Source organism: Ctenopharyngodon idella, chromosome 7, assembly GCF_019924925.1.
Source record: "Ctenopharyngodon idella isolate HZGC_01 chromosome 7, HZGC01, whole genome shotgun sequence".
NCBI classification, from domain to species: Eukaryota; Metazoa; Chordata; class Actinopteri; order Cypriniformes; family Xenocyprididae; genus Ctenopharyngodon; species Ctenopharyngodon idella.
The window spans coordinates 23540950-23564250 of record NC_067226.1 but is presented as its reverse complement, the minus strand read 5'-3'; the positions used below and the strand labels follow the sequence as shown (position 1 = coordinate 23564250).

The 23301-nt window shown below is 37.8% G+C and overlaps 1 protein-coding gene across 4 annotated transcripts in view; it reads right to left on the bottom strand.

Moving 5' to 3' along the window:
- Positions 1–11952, bottom strand: part of nlgn2a (neuroligin 2a) — a 191871-nt gene extending 179919 nt beyond the window's left edge. For 2 of the 4 annotated variants that reach the window (XM_051898670.1, XM_051898673.1), the window contains exon 1: positions 11030–11952. The gene's annotated coding sequence lies outside the window, so the exon portion shown is untranslated. Of the gene's footprint in view, positions 1–713; positions 812–11029 lie in introns of those variants that run through there. The other 2 variants (XM_051898671.1, XM_051898672.1) reach the window with 2 other exon arrangements.
- Positions 11953–23301: the final 11349 nt, after the last annotated feature.

The window sequence follows — 23301 nt, the reverse complement described above, 5'->3', positions numbered from 1 at the left end:
CGGCCCTGTAGTGTCACAAATACCGGATTATCAAAACAAGCTATTTTTGGAGCTTGATTAAATAAATGGTTTGTTTATAATGATGAGGATGTTTTAAGCTATAAATCTTGCAGGATGATTTAATGGTACAAAGAACTCTTATATGTGAAAAGATCAAGGCAAATTTGTTTTCTCATGTCATGACCCCTTTAAAGAATCCAACAGAATTCCATATATTTAAGGAAGGATAGAATATCACAGAAACTTAGGGCTTGGGCTTTTTTCATTTGGACCAATAAGCAACCACCTAGAAACTGCCCAGAATACTCTACCAGCTAGCAACATATTAAAAACCAATCAGATTATCTTAACAACGATATTGAAATGCCCTGGTAACCACCCACAACTCTCTAGAATTTTGCACATTGTCTCTAGAAAATAAAGAAAATATAGTGATAGGGAGAAAAGGGTGAATGTGATTAGGAAACACTGCATGCTAGATTGAAACTTGACATGTGATTAGGAAACACTGCATGCTAGATTCAAACTTGACTTATCTACATAAGCACCAGAGCTTTGTGAGTCAAAGCAAATGTACAAACAGCAAGAGCACGACTGAATTCAGTAACTATTGACAATGCAATTAACACACCATACTTACAACTGAACTCTAGGGAGTGAAGGGACTATGGGAACCTTTAACATGATGCCAACTCATCTATACAAGCACTCACCGTATCCGCCCATCTTTTTCCGCTTTCTGTTCTTTTTTCTGAATGATTGATTCAGCCTTGAGGGAAAGAAAGAGCCTTCTGATTAATGAATCTTGAAGAAGCCACTGTTTCACGTGAAAAATGGCAGCACACCAAACACAACGCCCAGCGCTTAAAAAGGAGGAAGAGACGAACAACTCGACAAGCAGAATCGGCCAAGAAAACCGTGTCATGCTTTTTTTTTTTTTATTGGAGACTTGAGCTCACCTAATTCCCTTCCTCCTTTTTTCTCTCTGAATCCTTCCCTCAGTCTCTTTTTCTCAGTCTTGGCTCAGTGTGGATTTTTTCACCATTGATTGTGGCAGTAAAAAGAATGAACAAAAAGGAGGGGGGAGGAACACTAGTGATCCTTCGCTATTCTCTCCTCTCATTCTTATGGCCGAGTAATATTTCACAATAAAAAAGAAAATATTTTAGTGCCACTTTTTATAATTGGGTATTATTTATAATATTTTACATTATTTGTTATTACATATACTAAAAAATTATATAAAATATTATCTTACAAATGATTTACAGTATTGAGAATCCTTCTGTCAAATCAGATTTTTTTATCACTGTATAGTTATGTTTTTAATGTTTTTATCACTGTATAATAATGCAATTGTTATTATTAGCATAAATTAAATGCAATGCAACAATACTTTGTTACTAAGTTACTATTTCAATCATTATTTTTGGAATTGCAAACAAAAAACCTAATTTACATTTTGCAAAAGATATTTTTTCTTTTCTATTTTGATCTTAACATGAAAAATGACAGACAATGTTCTTGACAAAACTCAATGGCCATAAAGAATAGCCTTAGCCACATACTGTATTAGAGTCTGAAACAGAGCGCTCGAGCGAGAGAGAGCAAGAGTAAGATAGAGAAATGGGGGGGTTAAAAGCACACTTTCAGAAAGAGTACATAGTGCATTTCGGGAGCGAGTGCAGATCCTTGATTAGCTGCTCCATTCTCCATCCTCTCTTCTTTCACTTCAGGCTCAACCAATACACCTGCTGCACTGATCTAGGACCAGCTGCTGTGCTCTAATATTGACACAGGTCAAGTGGCCAACCCTGCACTGCAGAGGAGTATTTGGACCAGCAGGACTCTACAGAACAAGAAAAAAAAGAAAGTGAGAGAGAGAGAGGGGAAGGAAAGGAAAGGGGAGAGAAAGGAAGCGAGAGAGAGAGAGGCTCTAGCCATCACATCATCCTCCCAAAGTGCAGCACTGCAGCGCTCAGTCCTCAATGCCTCCGTCACCCTCCTTAACCTACATAACCAGCCAGCCAGAGACACACAGTCATGTCCTCAGCGTGGAAATGCCTCTAGACATAGAGGAAGAGAGGGGGTAAAAAGAGCGAGGAAGCTAAAAGAATGAAATAGAACAGAGAAAATATACATACATGTGTATGCATGTCAGCATAATGTTGAGTATCACCAACTACCTCAAGATACATATCATGATACTATACTTTCACCACTTGTGCTTATTTAGCTAACCTGCTTTAATAACTGAACTGCTGAAAATGACATCAGATCAACACAGAAATAAATTAGATTATTGCAAATAGGATCCAAGCTATCAGTGCAATACTGTGAGAAAAAGAACCAGAATATATCACGAAAAACATTGTGAAAAATCAACCCTATTTAGTTTATAATTGTCTTTTTTTTTTTTTTTATCATAACTAATTTGAACTTTGAAATTACTTTTTGATAAGTGTCACCTTATTCAACCCCTGTCCTCCAGATTGTTTTCACAATTCAATCAGGTCACAATTAAATTTTTTAACATCCTGTTTGACTCAGAAATGCCTGATTATGGAAGTAAAGCGAAAATGCCTTTTCATGTTGAATTTAGGAGACAGACAGAATAGGGGCTTTCGCACTGGGTAGTTATAGGAACTCAGTTATAGGAACTAGCCACCAGGGCGGTCCTCCAAGAACTAGATTTCCCCCTAGGGCCATTTTAATGGTTGCATTCGCACCACCAGTAGGAACTCTGAAGTGACGTAAGCCACCCAACAGCGACATCATTTAAGCGCGGCATTCAACAACGTCAACAACTGGAGGACGCCGTGATCGGAGCTGTGTTTTTGTTGTGTGTCATGGGTTTCATGAAAACAGAGATGGAATATAGGTGTATGAGTTATACAATTGAAAGAGCATAAGAGAGGGATAAGAGACGAAATCTCCTATGACTACTTGCAGTGCTACATATCATTGAGGCAGAGAAAAGAACACAACGCAAAGGCACCAGGTAAATGCTGTTAACATTAGCTTTCTAATATGTTTATGTGCTGTTAACACTAGCTTTCTGTATGTTAGTTTGTGGAATAAGTATATGTAAACTGTGCGTTTACACTGCTTTTTAAAATGGCGGGTGACAGTGTTTCGTATGGCCTGTTCCTCTAGTGTGAAAGCCCCTAATGTTCAGTGCTTCAAATCGCTGGCCATTATGATGTTAGCACTAACTGTGTGCTGTCTAACGCCTATTATACATTAACATTCAGACAAGGGCACAGACAGACCCGGGCACCCACAGCAGACAGTAAAACACACACATATAAACACACCACTATCTGAACAAACACCCTGATTGGACAGAGACATAAAGAGAGAGAAGAATCAAGAAAAGGGGGTTGTTGTAAATTAAATGTCTGGATCTTGATATTATGTTGACCATCAGACTGATGCAACCAGATTAACATCAATATTACAAATATATCTGTTTCCCAGAATTCACAGTGTTACCAGGAGTAGCCAGGACCCACTTGCCATAAGAGCAGCCATTTGGCTTAATAGTCTCATTCTGTGCGTATGTTAACAGAACAGGAAGGAAATGGTGTAATAGCCCACTCAATGCATTTCATCCCGCTGCTCTGATGGTGAATGCATTGCATGAACACCATTTGAGGATATACTAGCAACAAACGCTTCTATTTATATCCCTGAAATTTGACGGAATATGATTACAGATATACAGTGTCTGTGTGCGTGTATGCGCGTGTCTTACATAATAAATATACTAATCTAGCTGAGCGTCATCGTGCAATGCGGATTTACTCAAATCCCCTCAACAGCAGGAAGAGGAAATCAGGCCATAGACGAGCAGTGACCTTGCTGCGCTGGTCACGTGATGCGTGCCGGTGACTAAACAGAACATCAATGCAGATCGATGCATTTAAGAGATGTCTCTATCGATACTTCAGCGACACCTGAGTGTTCAACCTGCAACGATTTCCAGTAGATGGATGGATAGAATTAACAAACAGCAGATGATGAATTAAACACTGCATTTTAAACAGATTTCTAAACATAAAAACAAGAAAAGTCACCTAACACCATCCCCAACTGTGTCTGTATTTTTAGATGGTTCTTATTAACACTGAATGAATTTCACAGCGTCATGCCCTGGAAACCTGGGATCTGCTCCGGCTGCTTGTATTGTGGGCTTATCCATTCTGTCAAACACACTCTGGGAGCTGACAAATCTGCCATAATAAACTTGGAGTTAAAGGTGAAGTGTGTATTTTTTGATGTCAAAATACTTCTATCCCAATGCACAAACAGCTAAAAGTAAGCAATTTAGGTTGACATCTTGGGAGATGAGGTGGGCGGTAGGGGTGTTTAGGAAACCGGATTTCATGCAACACTTCATATTTATAAATATTAGATTTTATATATATATATATATATATATATATATATATATATATATTAATATTATATATATATATATATTTATAAAATTGGTCAATAGCTGTGTTTTATTCACGATAAATTGTGAGAATTATGAGTATTGTGAGAAAAAGATCGAGTGAGCGAGTTTATTACCTGCATTCAGATTTAGCATTTTCCTTCATGTCAGTCCTATGTTCATAATAAAAAATCTGTTTAAATGTCTGATGTATTATCTTGTCCTTTTAACAGTTAAGGGGTTTTCCCGTGACTGACAGTGCTAGTCAAAACATTTCTCAGTTGAGTCTTGTTCTGTGTTCACAACAGTTCAGTCTTTTCAATATAAAAGTCTTCGCTACTGACTGACACACTAATAAAGACAGTCTTTGTCGCCATCTAGTGGCGTAATAATGTATCTGTTGCTATTCATGGTTAGGGACTATATTTTCCGGCAGAAGGAAGGCTTTAGTGAAAGTTTACTTCATGAAAGTTGCATTGATACATATTTTTGGCTTTAATATTTATATTGTGTGGTAACCGTTTTATAAAAGCAATAAGGTACTCGAGGCTAGTGCTGTATCGTGAAACTGTGTTTATGTGAACTTTATGTGTTTTTGGCAACCTTGTGTGTATTTGACATTTTAAGCACAATAAAACATGAAAGAGAAGTTAGTTTAATACTCATGAGACGTACCGTCTGACAGCCAGCTTTCTGTGTGTGTGCTTCAGATGTGTGCACTCAGAAAATAATAAATTAGAAGTTTAAACTGATATAGCTTTGAAAACGCATGCAGATAATAAACTTTCATGATGAAGAAGAACTGCAATGTCCCTGAGCGTGATCGAGATATAGATGATAATCAAAACCAAGCAGATGTTTTGTTAGTATTTAGCAGAGTATCCGATGCATGCAGGAACTGTGAATGAAAGAAGCGCTATTCTGGATAGGGGCAGGGAGCAGCAGCTCATTTGCATGAAAATAGCATTTATTTACAACATGATATAATAAATGATCTGTAAGTTATTTTGAGCTGAAACTTCACAGACACATTGTAAAAATGGACATAATAGGTCCCCTTTAACATAACTTTCAAAAAAGTCCAGTACAAACGTTACTGTCACGCATCAGCGGCAGCTGTCACAGTTGCTAGGCGACAAGAACAATCCTCCTTAAGCTATAACGTCCATTCAACAACGCTCATTCCGACGTTCGTGGCCTTCAAAGATGTGTCCTTTGAAGACCGCGTCCTTCGAAGGATGCAGCCTCTGAATTTGGATGTAGCTATAATGAATGAGTCATTGAATCATTCATTCAAAAGATTCGTTCAAATACACTGACTCATCCGAGTCATTGAAACCGATTAAAACAAAAGGAATTCAAATAAATGTTTCTCGAGCAGCAATTCAGTATTAGAATGATTTCTGAAGAATCATGTGACACTGAAGACTGGAGTAATGATGCTGAAAATTCAGCTTTTCTGACACAGGAATAAATTACATTTTAAAATATATTAAAATAGAAAACAGTTATTTTAAATTGCAATAATATTTCACAGTATTACTGTTTTTACTTTTATCAAAAAAATGCAGCCTTGGTGAGCAGAAGACACTTCTTTCAAAAACATTAAAAAATCTTACCGACTCCAAACTTCTTAGTTTATGTATACACAGAATATATAACAGAATTCTACAGGAAGCACAGGAAACCTGTTTGGAAAGTATAATTTTGGAGAGCTGCTACACTTCACACTTCACCTTTAAGTCTTACATCCCAACAGGTGCCTCACACACTGAGGGATGTGAATGCGAGTGTTAGTCTATGTGTGTGTCCAATGGTTTCATTCATGTCTTTAATCCGCTTGGCCCTCTTCACTGGTCTGTTTTATAACACAGATGTGTGAGTATACTTCACACACCATGATAGATTCTTTTGAGCATTTGACCTTCCTCTAACCTTAAAACGAGAGCCTATGAGAAAGAGATAAGTGAGGTGCTGTGAACAAAAAGAATAGAACAATCTATCGGAGGGGGAGGGAGGGAAACACAAACCAGAGGAGACAGGAGGACCATCACACCCTAGTGAGGACACAGATCTCATTAAAATGGCTGCCGAGTGGTGACATGATGGCCAGCATTGACTTAAAGCTCTGAGATGCATGACCAGAGAGAATCCAGAATGTGTGTGTGTTTGTGAGAGAATCCAGCTTTTATCTCGTTCTCTTTACCCCTCAATTCTTATCCCTTACATCCGAACATCACACAGCCCTGATCCAAGACCACTAAACACCTGGATACAAAAGCGGATAGAAATGACATGAAGCAGGAGAAACCATCAAATCTGACCTTTTGACAGCACTACCTTTTATCCCCGAGCTTAATTCAACCATGACAATAACACACACACACACACCCACATATATCTCACAGCCCCATCCGAGCATAAACGAATCCGATGAGCTGCTCTGAATGAATAGATTCCAGGCAAAGCGAACAAATGTTGAGGTAAATACGACATATTCAGTCCTAGTATTAGACTACATAGAAATCAGTAACTATCAGATGAACACATGGAGATTCAAGAGCCTGGTGTCCAACTCCCTATCTGGCTCAGTTCAGCCCATCTGTTACAGGGTACGAGACCAGCACACACACATACACTTCTGTGCGCATCTACACCCATATGTTTGGTCTCTCCATCTTGTGAGATCACAAAGTCCATACTCCAGCAAGGCATCACACACATAAAAGACATGCACACATGCTCATATATCCTCCAACGATGTGGCCTCCTGCCTCCCTATCTGTAATCAGTTCATTGAAATCAATTAGTGCTCATTGATCCACTGCTTCTGCATGAATAAACAAGACATGCTGTCTGGTGCTGCTGCTGCTAACACACACACACACACACACACACACACACACACACACACACACACACATACAGAGCAAAAAGCTAAAATGACACCTCTGCATATTGTATCCAAAATGCAGTGATATTCTTGAGAATTGTACGCTTTCAATTTGTTTGGGGAACAACTTTTATGTTCCAGCATGGCAATGAGCATTAAGAATTGTTTTACAGAGTCTAGTGTGGAAGAACTTGTAGAGTCAATAAGAAAAATAAGAAAAATTTGCATTGTGACCATAATTAAACAACTTCCATTAAAACATACTGTAGCCAAAATTATAAACAAGAAATTAAAAAAAAAAAAAATTTAATTGATATTAGGGCTGCACAATTAATCGAATTTCTAATTGTGATTACAATTACGGATGCCAGAATTATGTAATTGTTTAAGGTGCAATTACAAAAAAGAAATAAAAAAATGTCAACTTACATTATTCTGTGTGCTTTAGATGTTTTTTTTTTCTTTCTACAGGTTATCTTAAGGGTTTTTTCCATTGTTTTAATTTTATTTTTAGTGCAACGTTATAATACCATGCATATATTTACCTTTTTTTTATTTAAAGAAGAACCAAACCAATGTATAGTTGACATTTGATGTTTAAAGATATAAACGTTTTTCAGGAAGAATGTTTTCAGCTTGTTTATTTTCATATAAAAATATGGCATGCAGTTGCTTCAAACAATGGTATAAAAATATACAAAACATTCAATTTAAAATTGTGATAATCGTAATTAATAAATTGCAATTAAAATTTCAAGGGAATAATCGACAATTATGATTTTCGTCATAATTGTGCAGCCCTAATTGATATTAACAATCCACTAAATGTTTTATTTTAATATGTTCCTTGAGGTTCAATTATAATTTTAACAAAGTTTTTTGCACAAAAACAAATATATATACAGAAAAGCTATTATTTTCAACCTTCATTCTGACCCTCTGTCTGAAATAATCCATTTTCAATAGGTGGCTCCTTTAAGGCTTGTCAGTAAATGGCCACTGTTATGATTGGCTAACGTCACTGCATAGTATCAACGCCCAGTAAGTGTTTGGAAAATATTATTCATATCAAAAAATGTACAGACAAAGCATTATGAAATCATTCTCGGTTTGTGATGCAGCTGCTGTCAGATCCAATACAGTTAGCTGCTTCATCTTTCAACAAAAGTTTTTTTGCTCTTTTCTCTCCATTACACTGTGCCTCTCTTACAAAACAAAATGCTCCGAACAAACATATAATTCTCAGACACAATCCGGGACACCATTAAAATAAACCACCCACTTGTTTCTGACACTGGGATCCTTCTGAAGTCTGTAGAGCAATGCAAATGAGCTGTTTAAACTGGATATGTCAACGCGAACATTCTTTCACTCTTCCATTTGTCCTGTTGTCGAGAGACACAAGTATCAAAACTGTCAGAAACTGACCTGACATATGATGACGCATCTGTATACTGTATCCAGTGTAGACAGCATCAGTGATTAGAATGAGTTCTATTTGCTTTTGACGCGAAGCTCACATCCAGTGTAGGCAAATATCAACTGTAATGCTACTGAACGCCATTGGGCGGGGCCTATGGTGCGATGATGTATAATTATTCGTGAGCCACTTTGTGAAAATACTGTTTCCATAACAACTCTCTAAAAAAAAAGTTTTAACATGTTGCTTTTGTTAAATGTTGATATGTTTGCATTAATATATAATGTTTAAATATTTGGTTCAATTAGCTGGCACCACAAACCTCTTCTGTCAACAATAAAGATAAGAAAAAAAATGTGCAACATAAAAAAAATAAAACATTCTTTTTCTTGTTATATTTTTGTCAACAGTATAACACCGCTAACAATATTTGGTTAAATTTTGGTGGACTAAAGTGTTATATTTGTAGACTAAAAATTAGATGCCATTTGGGTGTGTAAAATTGATAAAAATGACTGAAAATAATGATTACGAATACAACAAAATTTTGACTAAAGTTAAAGGATATTTTGGTAAAAATTAACACCGCTGGCCTGCGTGAAGCCCAAACTTGAACCCCTATTGAAGACCTGAATTGGAACTCTTGCCCAACATCAGTGCTGAGGCTAAGAATGGGAGCAAATCTCCAGATGCATTTTCCAACATCTAGTGGAAAAGTCTTACAAAAAAGTTATAGCAACAATGTAATAGTTATGACATTATATCAATGAACACAAATAAGTGGTGTTCAGTATAAGCTACACACTACGGTTTTGCAGCAAATGGAAAAATGAACATCTACAGTAACCAATCAGCCCAACACAAGGACAGTCACACAGTTGCTTCCATCTATTACGCTGCTCCCAAATGACACAGTGAGCTCCATATCTGCTATTTGGGCCAGAGAGAGAGAGCGCTCAGCATTCCCTGCTCACAGAACAGAGCGCTTCTGTCTCTTCTCAATTCTGCTATCCACTAGGTTTGGAATGGCTATACTAGGTTAGCATATAAATGTGGCCCATTCTTTCACACTATGTGTGTGTGGTAACTGCTGCTCTTGCTTCGACCTCTCCTCCCATCAGATGTTCGGCACATCAGTGAACCAGCGATTACTTGTCTTTGATATACGGTGATAGGTTTATGTTCCTTTGTGTGTGTGCATGTGTGTGCATGTGTGTGTGTGTAAGTGTGCTTGTTTCAAGAGGACAGAGAAGGATGCTGGGGGCCAGAGCAATTCTTTGATAATCTCATTTTCATGCTTTATGACGTCAAAGCACTTTCAAATATAAGAAATGAGACAATACATTGATATTTCAAATATGTGTAGGGGAGACGGGGCAGTGTTACATGGGATGACATCACTATACATGATCGCACCTTCCCTATAGGTAAAATATATATGTGTAAATATGTATGTATGTATGTATATATAAAAAACAGGGAGAATTGTAACACTTCTAATGTACTTTACTGGACCCATAAAGATGACACTGTCTGGTATGTTTTTAGATTCATCTTATATGTTTTATACTTTTCTGAATTTGGTTCTAATTACAGCTTGCTCTTTTGAATCTGATGATGGCATACAAATTAACATATATGTACATAATCGGTATATTTGACCACAATAACTTCATGGCCAAAATTTAAAAGTCCATGTTTTCTATTGGTGTTGCAACTCAGTGGGATTGGTACCCTTTGCAGTTGACATTCATTTTATTTTGCCGACTTCTAAGCTAGTTTAAGTTTAGCAATATTAGCCTATAGCTATCAAAGTTTGAGACAAAAAAAAAAGAAAAGAAAAAAAGAAATGTGTGACAACAGAACTGGGGATGTGGGGGTTGGGGGGGATTATATAAATGAATCTGAATTGGCCATTAAGGAAAGAAAACATTAAACCGTGTTTAATGCGTAGTATTAAAATGGGTCAATATGCACGTTTATATCCCGACACACACAATCATGCACGCGGCAGCACCATCCGCGCGTGCCCGTTATGCCCCAATTGAAACGCGCGGGGATGAAGCGCCTGTCGCTCTGCATTTCGGAAAAGGATTCAGAACAGGTTGCAGCACCACACAGTTCAAACAGCAAAAAGTGGTCATATAATTTCCCTTTATACCAACAACATTTTATGTACTTTCCAACTGACCCTACTGACTATAAAACAGCCTTACAAATCGTCAGAGACTATTTGGGTTGAATTTTTAATATATTATCCAAAGAAACAGCCTACCTTTACCTGGGAATGAGCCGCAGGCAGAAATCCGAGGTCTGTGTATATTGGAGATCTATGGGTATTTCCCTGTTTTCTCAGTCGTTGTTCAGCGCAATTCCATCAGCCTGAGCTCGGAATAAACCACAAGATTCTCCGTTGTCCGAGAACAGCAGCAAATGTTTCACGGTTTCTCCCGACAACACCCCGCCATAAGACACATTCAGAGAAAACGATTTCAAAAGTGAAGAATTGTGTTCACGCGTCGCTCGATCAACGGAACGTCTGTGTAAATGGAGTCTAGTTAGATTTGTCCGTTGAAAAGCTTGTTTGGAAACGTCAGTCAGCTTCTCCCATCATAGCGGATATGGAGGAAAAAAAATGAAATAAACACGAATTCACTTCTATGACCTGTTTTCCCCTCTATGTGTCTAATCAAGACTCTCCTTCCGTTTAGACGTGATATTTGACGGTTTTCCGGCAACAAACGCCAATTTAACGCGCTGACTTTGGCAGCGAAGTCTCGAGTTTAATCTATCAGCATCTTGAGCGTTTGATTCCAGCTACTGAAGGCGGTCATGGTGCTCACCGGCTCCTCTGTCGTTTTCCCGTGATTCCGGGAGCTAGTGCAATGGGAGAGATGCTGTGAGGTTTTTGATTGCCCGGCTCTCTCGCACTCTCTCTCTCTTGTGCGCGTTCACGCTTTCTGTGACGCTCTGTATCCAAGCTGCTCTGTCGCTGTGACAACGCGCGCATTTCACACATCGGCCTCTCAGAATCCCTGCATTCCTATGTGATTCCTACAGATCTGCTGGACACACCATTAACAGACGCTGGCGTATGATGACGGCCGTGGTGCTGCCACAAACCAAGGCTGAATATTATATATGATACGATACGTTTGATTCCTCTCCCTCCTCGCGCACGAGGTCATCCTCAGTTCTGCATCAGAATGACGTCAGGTCATATTAAAGTGGCAGAACCCCCTCTTGCTCACCATCACCCGATCTCAACCGCTGGATGATAGGGGATCTTCTGTTATATCCTTGTTGAGCTATAAGCCTTATTGGTTTGTTATTAGTATGGAGAGATGTATCTTTGGTAAACGGAATATTTTATAATATTATATAATTAGAAAAAAAAAAATATTATTTAAAATATGGTTTGAAATAATGGTCAAATATTATATCACCATCACCAAACTATATTTTAAACAATATTTTCTCAGAAAATACATTTAAAAAAAATTCATTTAGATAAAAACAAAACTAGGGAAGAATTAAATTTATTCTAACAATCCGTTAAAAATGTAATAGTGACGAATGGGGACATGCAAAGTGGCTGATATTATGGTTAAGAGCAAATTATTTCACAATCCTCCACTACCCAACATTAGTCATAATTAGTTATAATAAGAAAGCAGCAATTTGATATTATTGATTTAATAACTATAAATCACTGATATTGCTCCAGTTGCACAAAATGCAGTACTATAATCTCTACCCTCATTAGCAAAAACCACAAATAAGCAAAAATCACAGCACTGTTGTGGACATAACCATTTCTGCTCTACAGAATGATGTGATGGGACCATGGGCTTCAGTGAGACGCAGCTGAAACATCCAGTTAGTTATACAGAAATAGATCTCATTCTAACCAGTCTCCAGACAACACTGAGGAACTTCAGGAGATCTTAAACTCATGCAGACTGGTCTCACCTTAATTTGAACTGAAGCTGAAGGCAGCAGGTGTGTCTAAATCTGTTAAAGCAGTGGAAACATCTGCTCTGGGCAGAGGAGGGATTCATTCCTACTGCCTCTCACAGTAGGAGGGAGACACTTTACTGGCCTGGCTTGCCACAGTATCCCACCTTACAAGGCCATACACACTAGAAAACAACAGAGGCAGTTCCCCAAATGTTCCACAGACAATTGTTTAACTACAGTCTCAGAGCCAGAGTCAGCATGGCTTTACTGTATAAAAATGAAGCTCTAGCGCAAGTTCTGCCGGGAAGACTCAAATGTTACGCCACTTATTAGTTCAGATCTAACCAATCATTATCTAAAAGATCAGTACTTACACATGTCTGAGTTCGCAGATGCTGATGCCAACCTTCACCTCCATCCTCCCCACCACCAGGATGGTCCCTGTCCATACTTCCCGGGGATTGGCTACGCCCCTGTTTTCATCTTCAGGGAGGAAACGCAAAGTCCGCAACCCTCAGAATGTGAGCTACAGATGGGGCCTACGCCAAAGAACCTTATCTTGTGATATTTTGCTTGCTGATTGGTAATAAATATCATTGTTTCGTTATCTTGCCTCCCGAGTCTTTCTGGTAGAACTATAATACTGGCAAAGTATTTAAAGGGTTAGTTCACCCAAAAATGAAATTTCTGTCATTTATTACTCACCCTCATGTCGTTCCAAACCCGTAAGACCTTCAGAACATAAATTAAGATATTTTTGATGAAATCCGAGAGGTTTTTTATCTCCCATAGAAAGCAACGAAATTACCACATTCAAGGATCAGAAAAGTAGTCATCGTTAAAATAGTCAACGTGACTAAAGTGGTTCATCCTGTGATACGACGAGAATACTTTTTGTGCGCAAAAACAAAACAAAAATAACATTATTTAACAATTTTTCATCTTCCCTGTTGACGCAGTGCGGAGCTTCTGTGCTTAAGTCCGAACACTGGCTCATTATTGGCCGACACTGTTCACGTGAGCACCACGACGCATGCGTGTGACGCTGGCGCAAGAGCCAGCCAATACTGAGCCGGCGTTCAGATGCAAACACGGAAGCTCTGCACTGTGTTCACTGCGTCAACTGCGTAGGAGACTGACAGGAAAGAGAAAAAATTGTTCAGTAAAGTTCATAAAAGTATTCTCGTCACTTCATAACATTAAGGTTGAACCACTGTAGTCACATTGACTATTTTAACAATGTCCTTACTACTTTTCTGGACCTTGAATGTGGTAATTTCAGATTTCAGAAAATCAGATTTCATCAAAATATCTTACTTTATGTTCCGAAGATGAACAAAGGTCTTACGGGTGTGGAATGACATGAGGGTGAGTAATTAATGACAGAAATTTAATTTTTGGGTGAACTAACTCTTTAAAGTCAGAATGAAATCAATACTGATCATTCTTTTTATGGAATATTGCAGTTTTATAAATGATTTATACGTGTACATCAATATATATATATATATATATATTTATTATTTTTAAAAAAAAATACCCTCATAATCTTTAATCAAAATAACTTCCCCTCCCTCTTGCACCTCTTCTCTGATGTTATGTTTACTGGCAATCCACCAATGGCAAACCACAACCATCCAAACATCCAACCACTTCCCCATGGACAAAATCAAGTCCTGCTCTACATTTTTCTTGTTAGAGAAGCCATAGGAAACAAAAGGCTATCACAACTTCTATTCCATGCCCACTTTAAAGGAACAACAGCATTTGTGGCACAATGCTAATTAGAACAAAAACATTATTACCACTTATCCCTCATTTTGGAACTGAATGGGGCCAATCCATAAAGGTTAAAATACCAACTGTTTCATAGTATAGCCACAAGATATAAACAATATTCTTTAACATGATTTCAGTGTGAAAAAAAACTATAATCACCATAATCCCAAAAACAACTGCAATATTATTTAAACAGCTTTACAGCTTAAACAATACATGTTTTAATAGAGAAATTTATGTAAGTGTTTCTACAAAATTACAAGTTTACATTTCTGCTAAATCCTCCAAACTCAAACTCATCCTCATTTCCCTTTATGTAAGCGCCTCAATTTTTCCTTTTTTTAAAGAAAACAAAGGATATGCAAAAAAAAAAAAAAAAAAAACAGTGTTATGAACATTAACTCCCAAAGCTCTTTCTCCCAACATCAGCTATACTTGGAGAGTTTTTTTTTTTCCTCAGAAGCTTGAATAACTTGGAGAAATGGTGTTTTAACAGTTCTAAAACCATCAGTCTCATACGGCCCTTTTTTGGTCGCATTTCTGTAATGACTGATATGGCATTTTGCCGAAGTGTCTTTTAACGGTCATGCTGGCAGATTATCAATGATGAAGACAAGGGAAAACATGGAAGACAAGGGAAGAAAAAAAAGAGGACGTGTTAGATGGATGTAAGGGGGTGAATAGAAAAGAGCAATTAGGTTGGGGAGGGGGAGGTGGACTATGATTGACGATACTACTCAAGATGGTGACAAGGAAGATACTGTCCGAGACAGAAAGAAAGCTGCCTGACGTCCCTGAGACATATTACATTTATTTCACATGTCCACTGCACCAAACCAAAGACTGAGAGTTCAGAGCTGGGGATGCTTGGCAATTCTCAGTGGATAAGAATCAGCCATCAAAGGTAATGGTCCACACCAGAGAAGACTGACATCTGTGCAGAGCCAGTTAATGTAGCCACACAACCTCTTTGATATTTGCAACACACAAACCGATGCACACGTCGCACACACATACACACTGTTTGCCCGTTGGGGGTCATCTGCAACAGAAGAGGAAACCCTTTGGGAATTGCACATTCCATAAAGTAATCTTCTGCAATGCTCTCTCTCTCTCTCATTTCTACTGAGTGACGTTTGATCTGTCTTATTCTCAGTAAGTGACCAGTGAGAAGAATCTTTGAAGTGTCTTATAAGATTCTCTCCTGCTGTCAAACCCCCAGAGGCTGAGGGCGCTTTGTTTCACAAAGAAGCTTCAAACATACATGCACACCTTCAACAGTTCATCTACACTCACACTCACGCTGTAATCTAATAGTATGGTTCTTTACAATCATCATTGCTCAATGGTAATGTACTGTAATAAGCTACATTGAATTTATAGACAAGTAGGGTTCAAGTCATCATGATCTTCCCGGCTCCATATGTGTCAAAATATCATTTGCAACGCAACCCAGAGAGTAACAAACTTTCTGATTGCTAAATAACTAAATTGTATATACATTGTTTACAACATACAGGAAATCTCCACAATACAAAATATTGTCTAAATGTGTGAATCTTTCAATCATATTTTACCCCAACCAAAAGACCATTAGAGTCGTGATAGGCTTTTTTTTCCCAATTGTGATGTATTTCCCAGTGAAACTGCTTTGAAAAATGTAGGATGGGACTTGATTTTGTCCATTGGGAATTGATTGGATGATTGAAGCAGACATCACTGCAGTTACACGTGCATTGTGGTGGCAGAAAAACAGTGGTAACAAATGGTCGAAATGCATGGAATAAGAGAACAAAAATGTGCATTTGAATGTTAAAATCGGAATGCAAAAAATATCAAATTTTTATAGAATACTATTGAAGACGGCATTTAAAGCTAAACGCAGACATTTAGGCCACGTGTCCACCAAAGCGTTTTTAGCCAGTTGAAAATGCTAGGCGCTCTGCTGAAAATGCCTAGTGTTTTGACAACGCAGCGTTTTTTTCAGTTGAGGTGCTTTGCTTGCTATGATACGGAATATCCACGAAAGTATTACTAGTATCTAATTTCACAGATAGTTTGTTTCTGTATAAAAATGTCAATAGAATGTAAAGTATTTGCTCTGGCTCATTTTGTTCTGTTATTAGGGCCCGAGCACCGATGGTGTGAGGACCCTATTGTAATTGCTCAGCCAATTATTCTTCTTCTCCAAAATGAATCGCATTTTTGAGGGCCTAAACATGCTCGAAAACTCATGATACTTTGCACACGCGTCAGAAGTGGTGAAAATTTACATCTGATATGAGTTTCAAAATTAGGTGTCGCAAAATGCCTCGATAGCGCCACCTACAAAATTTCAATTAAGCGCCCTTCGTGCTACATTTAACGTACAGGTATGAAATTCGGTAGAGAGATGTAACAGCCCAATACCTACAAAAAAGCCCCTGGGTGCAAACACGTTAAATCATACAACACTTGGTTAAGTGCTAAAGTATGCGATTAACGCCACGAAACAGGAAGTTGTTGTAACTCAGGCATACAATGTCTGATCTGCTCCAAACTTCACATGTTTGATAAGAGTCCTGCCCTGAAGACATCTATATGGCAATATTCAGTTACAGTCAAAGTGCCACCTGTTGGCAGCAGGAAGTGTGGCACTTTGAAATGACTTTGCCATAATTCTCCTGTATTCACTCGTTTACATGAATGTCGCCCACTGTTCACTGTTTTCCTAAGGCCAATGGGTGGCGGTGAGCCCGGGTGCAAGGGCCCTTTCATCGCTGCTTGCAGCTTTAATTATGCTTGTTGTTGTCATCTGTTGACGTTGTACAAGCAGAACGTGGCAGCTGGTCGGTGTTATTTGTCCCGCCCCTCCTCCACTGTGATTGGACAGCTGGGTAAAAAGTGACAGTGATGAGCGTTGCGTTTTACCCGAAGTTGAACATTCTTCAATTCTCAGCGGTTGGTAAATAACAGTGAAGCTCAGCGCCTCATTACGCTCCTAGTGTTTTAAAAACACGGCGCTCCCATTTAAAACAATTGGAAAAATTTGCTAGCAGTGGGGAAAAAAACACTTTTTGGTGGACACACTGTCTTATGGTTGCAAGCCATTAAAAGGACAGACTGGACTGATTAAACCTGTGATGTTTAGTCTAATATTAAAGCATGAATTTGATGAAAACAATAGATCTACTTAATATTCACACATGCAGCTCATAGAGGACATGATGTTAGCCCTACAGTATAAAATAATATTTAAACCTGTACTATTTTACATGGGTAACATTTAAACCTATAAAATTTTTATATCACAATTTTGATAGTTTATATCTCCCAAGTCAGACTTTATAACTCGCAATTGCGAGTTTATATCAGTCAGAATTGTGTGAAATAAACTCACAATTATGAGGTAAAAAAGACAGAATAATGAGTTTATATCTCACAATTTTGAATTTTCTTCTCAGAATTGTGAAATATAAACTGACCTTTTTTATCCTTTTATTTCGTGGCTTCCATAGACTGCTACTACAGAAATGTCATTTTCTGCCACCAGGTAGGCTCCGCCCAAAAAAAACGTCATCACTGTTTGCAAACACCTAAATGGTCTATTGCTGTGATCTCATGTGAGTGACAGGTTGTCCCGCCCTCATGTCAGTAAACACATAATCAGAGAAGAGTTTTCATTGCAAGAGGGAAGTTATTTTGATAAAAACTTATGAGGGCACATTAATTTTTTTTTTTTTTTTTTTTTTTTAAATAAACACTGCAATATTCCACAAAAAATAAGAATTGTCCATTTTGATTTCATGGTGACTTTTGTGGTGTTGTTGTTGGCATTATTATTATTACTGATTTTTCCCTGCAATGCAAATAAAATGTCATGCAAAACAAAAAAATATAAATATAATAAATAATAACACTAATAATAACAACACAAAACAGGCTTAATTTTCTTTAGGCAAAATATTTACAATGAATTATTTTGTGTGTGAAATTCACCCATACTGTATACATAATGTTTTCAATAATTTTGACTGACATTTTGAATGGTGTATTGGTAATGAAATCACTGATGCAATTATCATGCTGCTGGGAGAGAGAGAGAGAGAGAGAGAGGGGTCAGAGTACAGGGTCAGCTACAGTTCACGACCCCTGGAGATGAGGTCAAGAAGCATCAATTGCACAATGAGTTCAGGGTTTAAGATAGATTAAATGCCAGGCCCATTTGGGTGTCTGGGACCAGGTTTTCTAACCACTTAGTCACTGTCATCCGCATTATCTGTCATCCAATATGTTTACCAAATACAAAATGTGTGTACTGTTGCAGCAGTGAGATCCTGTGAAAGCAGTCAGCTCTCCTACACACGGGGGAATAGTTTTTCTTTATTTCAGTTTTAACAAGCAATGGCTCCCTGAAACAACACTCTCACCCCCGTGTCTATGATCACCAGTCACGCTTCAAATGCCTCACAAATGCGATTGAGTCAAAACGTATGCAAGGAGGTGCTGCCGTATCACACATACACACACATAAAGATCACACACCCAGACTTGCATGTGTTCAAATGTGTGAGCATCACACTTTCCCATCAACACGTGGGACTAAATTCTTTTTTACACCCCGGTGGTGGTGACACATCACAGAACGGTGGCGGTGGAAAATGTAATCTATCTTTAAACATTAACTTCATGAGGCTTTCATTACCTTGCTGATGGCAAATTTGTTTTAGACAGACAATCTGACAGGTGTACGGTGGGGTGACACCTGTCAAAACTCAGAGCGTCTGATAAGTATAGCAGCATCTGTCAAGACACATTCGGGGCTGCGTGTGACATGCTCAATAGAATTGCATGTTTAATGAAATGTAAATTGTCCAGCGACTGATAAAATTATGAAGATGGCATGGCATTAATATGACATAAATATGGTAGCTTATGTCAGAGCGTTTGAGACATAAGTAAATGAAGACTGGATTCATACTGAGAGTAAGACCGATGCTATAATTAACCAGAATGTTTAACAAATGTAACACCTTTGTCAGTGTTTAATTGTGTCTGTAACCGTCAGGTCCTTATAATTTAATTGTGGAGTTTACTAATTAGATTACATGTACGTTTATATTACTTGAGCTATATTTTAAATGGTGCATAAGTGTGAAAATCTCATTGTCAACGCTAGAGTGTAAAACCAAAGCAATAGCCATGCTATGTGATTGTGAAGGTTTTCTGAGCGGTTGTTAAGGGGAAACCAAAGTGATCCCATTGGCAGAAAGAACATTCTACTTTACTCTATTCAGTGCCTGAATAAAAATCCTACAAAATAACTTTATGATGCATGTCAAGAGTCATTAATGTCTTTTAAAATGTTAATCATTAATGTCTTAATGACTAATGTTACATATAATAATAAATGCATGGTTATAGTCGAATTAAACTCAAAGGTCAAACTGACTTATTCATGACACTGGATTGCGCGTTGACAGAATGTAAATGGTATGTATCTCTGCTTAAGTATGTGAAACAGAGATAAAAGAAAGTTTGTAGTTAATAGTTTTTGTGATCATTGTTCTGTGAGAGTGAGAGTAAGTGAAACTGTTTGGTACTTTGACCTCATTGCCTGTTTACCAACAGCGATTTAGGTTTGCCCTCTTAAAGGATTAGTTCACTTTTAAATGAAAATTACCCCAAGCTTTACTCACCATCCTAGGTGACTTCCTTCTTTCTGATGAACACAATCAGAGATATATTAATAAATATCCTGACGCATCTGAGCTTTATAATGGCAGTGAACGATACCACCGAGTATGAGCTGAAGAAAGTGTCTCCATCCACATCCATCCATCATAAACATATTCCACACGGCTCTGGGGGGTTAATAAAGGCGTTCTGAAGCAAAACAATGCGTTTGTGTCCATATTTAAGAAGTTATGAAGTAAGTGGTAACGCATTACTGCCATTATAAAGCTCGGATGCGTCAGTATATTATTTAATATTTCTCAGATTGTGTTCATCAGAAAAAAGAAAGCCATATACACCTAGGATGGCTTGAGGGTGAGGAAAGCTTGGGGTAATTTTCATTTGAAAGTGAACTAATCCTTTAAATAGATACATTTTCTGCCCAGTGTTTTACTTAATCTTCCCAAACTGGAAAGCATGTGCACACACTCTGAAAACACAATTATGATCTGAAAAGAGATCTAGAGTTTAGCGATCTGCATTGCCATATTCTGCTCAACTGAAAATGTAATACAGCCAATCTGTTTCTTACGAGGCCATTTGTGCTGTTTGCTGCAGCTAAATCTGCAGTCAAACCTTCTGATGAACTGCAATGAATCCAAACAAGGATCTCGACTATTTCTTGTGATTGTGGTTGATGAATAAATGCATTTACATGACTCTGTGCTACAGTGAAGTCTTTTCTGTTGTTGTGGTTTTAATGGAGAAAAAAAAATAACAATTTGGAATTACTCTAATTAATACTAGGAATTTCACTGCTTTAGCTTTTGAGAGAAGTTTCTTGTTTAACCAGTTTTCATAATGTAGAGAGTGTGTTTATTTATATAAGTATAATGAAACAGGAAACTAGATGAGGTAAAATAAACCTTGCATGTGAATTTACATTCTCTTGATTTGTGCTTAAGTGAAAGTACAATAATTCTGATAAAAAGTAAAAATGAATTTCTCAAGTGACAACAATGGCTGCGATTATAATTTTGAGCAAAATAATCTTTATCATCAAATGAACCATTATGCAACATGACGGAAATGTGACTATGCTTTCATTGACTAAAACTAGACTAAAATTCCCAGACGCTAAATGTGACAAAAAACAAAACAAAAAAAAAACAAAACAAGATAAGGTTGACTAAATATGTTAAAAACTAACAAGTATATGACACAGGACTAAAAGACTAAATTAAAACATAGCTGACGAAATGAACACTATTTCCCACCCTCATGCCATCCCACTATATATCCTTCTTTCTTCTGTGGAACACAAATATAGATTTTTAGAAAAATGTTCTCTGAGTCAAGTGGGTCAGAGAGCCACACAAAACAAACATGACGGTAATCCATACGTGAATCAATGTCTTCTGAAGCAAAATAATAGGTGTGTGTGAAAGACAATCACTAATATTTTAAACTTTTTAAACTATCGCTTCTGTCTGACTTTCATACGAGCGTTTGCTTGAAACCTGTGTGCGAACTAGACATGAGTTTCACAACATGCTTACATCGCACTTCACAATGTGCTGATGTTTATCTCTTTAAGAAAAAAGTTAGTTTCTTTGCTGCAATGTTGTTCCTGGACCAACAAAAAGTCCAGGAACACTTCGTACTTGGCAACGTTGCGGTCATCAATCTCTAGCCGAGTGAACACATGTCTCCTCTCTGTCCTTCCTAAATTTTAGTTACATATCTCTGAGGGCTGTCAGTCTGAGGCCAGTTCCACTAGCTTCAAACAAGCAGCCATCAGGTGTCTGTGAGTCAGTACCACCTGGCAGGGTCACAGGGCAGTCACCACAGGCAAGAAAACTGGCATCCCACTGTCCCCGTCTCTCTCCTGCCAATCTCTTTTTGTTCCTCTTTCTCAGCTTGCATGACAAGAAACAGATTAATATAGCAGCACTAACAGGACAAGGTGGGACACGGTTCTGCAGTGCATGTGTGCAAGCTTCTTGCACTTTCCTGGCATCTGTTCATAACTGAAGCCCATATGAGATCTGGCATGTGGAAAATAGACAGAGTTAGAAGGGGAGAAATGGATACCGGATACATCCACCTGCCCTCAATATACACTCACGGGGAAAAAGAAAAGGATGGAAGGGGAAAGAGAAAAGGGGATAGAGAGAAAATGAAGAAATGTAGAGACGCACAGAGGAAATGAAAGAACAGAAGCAGGCAGAGAGATGCGGTAAATAGAGAGAAAGACAGGAAAGGAAGAGAGGAAAAACAAATAGAAGAAAATCCTTTTTCATGGTCATTTTTCATACTGAATATGCATATTTGTGAGACAGCGGGGTGTACGGCAGTTGTGATTTGTGAGTACTGGCGTTCTACATATGAGCGATGTTTTGGTTTCTCAACGAGTTCCTGCACAAATGGCTTTAAGAAAATTAGACTCTTAAAATAAGTCTCTGAAATATGGGAGCCATTTCCACCTCAAAGTAAATAAATAAAGCAGATAATTATAAGATAAACAACGACAGTCACGTTGAGATAAAATTTAATTAAAATTAGATAAAAATTAGATAAATTAGATAAAATTAAATTATTCCAGCAGCTGTGAGAAAAGGCTATAAATGATCCACCACCTGCAGCATCCTCACCATAGACTGTATAAAACTGATCCTCACATGCCATATAGCCTACTAGATGGGACTCCTTCTTTATGTAAACAGATGTGCCGTAATGACGCAAAGACGAACGGCTGCATGCTTGAATTTCCCACAGAAACCTACCAGTACCACTTGAGTTAGAAAACATTATTACAAGCTTACCGTTGTGAATTGGGCTAAGGTAAGAAGAACACTGGCTGGTTATGTACTTGCTCAAAAATTTATTTTGAATAATTTTTAACTAAAAAAAAGTTCTGGACTGCAGCTTTAAGTTGCAAAAATGAGAAATAAAGTCTCACTTGTGAGTCAAAATCGTGAGATATAAAGTTGCAATTAAGAGAAATTAAATCATAATTGTAAGATATAGTGTCAAATTTATGATATATATATAAACTTACAATTATAAGTTGAAATTGTGGGATATAAAGTTACAGTTATGAGAAATAAAGATGTAATTGTTAGATATAAACTCATAAATGTGAGATACAAA